Genomic DNA, 1450 nt, shown 5'->3' with positions numbered 1-1450 from the left:
TCATAGATCCAGTCGGATTTTTAATATCTCCAGAGCATCATTTAGTTATTGGAATAAAATCCCAGAGTTTTGTAAATTGTGTTGGATATTTAAGATATCCAGAGCTTCATAGAAACCATTGTTTGGACAATATTGCAGAACTCCTTCATAAAAACCATCAGATATTTAACCCTTTAGCATTCATATTACTCTGCCGAATGTAAAACTTATTTATTCACATTTTTTTTTTAATTAATCATTCGTTATCTCTTAGCTTTGAGATTTCAATGATGTGGTTGTTTATTATTAGAATGACATTGCAGGGTAGCTGTGAGAGGCTGGATCTGGCCAGTTTGAATATAAAACAGGTAGAATTTTTGGGCCAGTTTTAATACTAAAGGGTTAATGGGTATAAATAATTAAGGTTTTGTAGTTGATATTTAACAACAAATTTAATAATTTTTTTGTTTTAAACTTCACTACTGTTGTTAATTTCTCTATTTTAAATACATGTTGTTTGTTTGTCTTAATTTTATCATATTGACTCTTGACAGAAAACTTCCAAAATTATCTCCAAAGTTATTATTATTATTATTTTTTTTTTCATCTGAATGGGAGCCCAGAATAATATCTATATAAAAAAAAAAAAAGAATCAATTATGTAAAAAAATTTCTCTCCATCCCCCTTCACGTCTGTGTTGTGCATGCTTGCATGCGCATCCAAACGCATTTCATACGCACATCTTATTTGCACACATATGTATCCACATATACATACATGCAGACTGTGCTTTATGCAAGCACATTTTCATTTGAGTCTGTAATTTATATGACTTCATTAGATTACTTCATCTTTTCTCTACCTGCTGTTATCATACTGGTGAGCTTTTGCTGGTTTGCAAAGCCATACGTGAACACACATACATATATACATACATATATATATATAACCTGGTGTAGCCATCTGGTTTCACCAGTCCTCAGTCAAATCGTCCAACCCATGCTAGCATGGAAAGCGGACGTTAAACAACGATGTTGATGATGATGATGATATTTATGCTAATATTGAACAGTAAAACTGAGTGCTCAATACTGCATTGATAGATAAATATTCTTTAATTGTGGGTAAATGAGGCTACCATTGGTTTTATGCTGAGAGAAATTTCTCAACCTACCACATGGAATGCTAGTACTCTTCTCCATCTTGGATGAGAATACAATATATGCATATATAATTTTGGTCGAGTCACCTGATACTCTGGTGCTTTGCCTGGTGACCCTGTCAAAACCCCGGTGGAACTCACGGGTAGCAAGAGATTGTCTCGACCGAAATAAAAATATTATTAATCTCTTCTGTGGTATTGAGTACACTTTCTTCCAACAGTCAACACATAACACACACACACACGTGTGGGTGTAATGTGTATATATATATATATATATATATATATATATATATATATATATATAT

The sequence above is a fragment of the Octopus bimaculoides genome, chromosome 2, assembly GCF_001194135.2.
Source record: "Octopus bimaculoides isolate UCB-OBI-ISO-001 chromosome 2, ASM119413v2, whole genome shotgun sequence".
Taxonomy (NCBI): domain Eukaryota; kingdom Metazoa; phylum Mollusca; class Cephalopoda; order Octopoda; family Octopodidae; genus Octopus; species Octopus bimaculoides.
The sequence above is the reverse complement of the archived record's forward strand: the minus strand, read 5'-3'. Positions refer to the sequence as shown.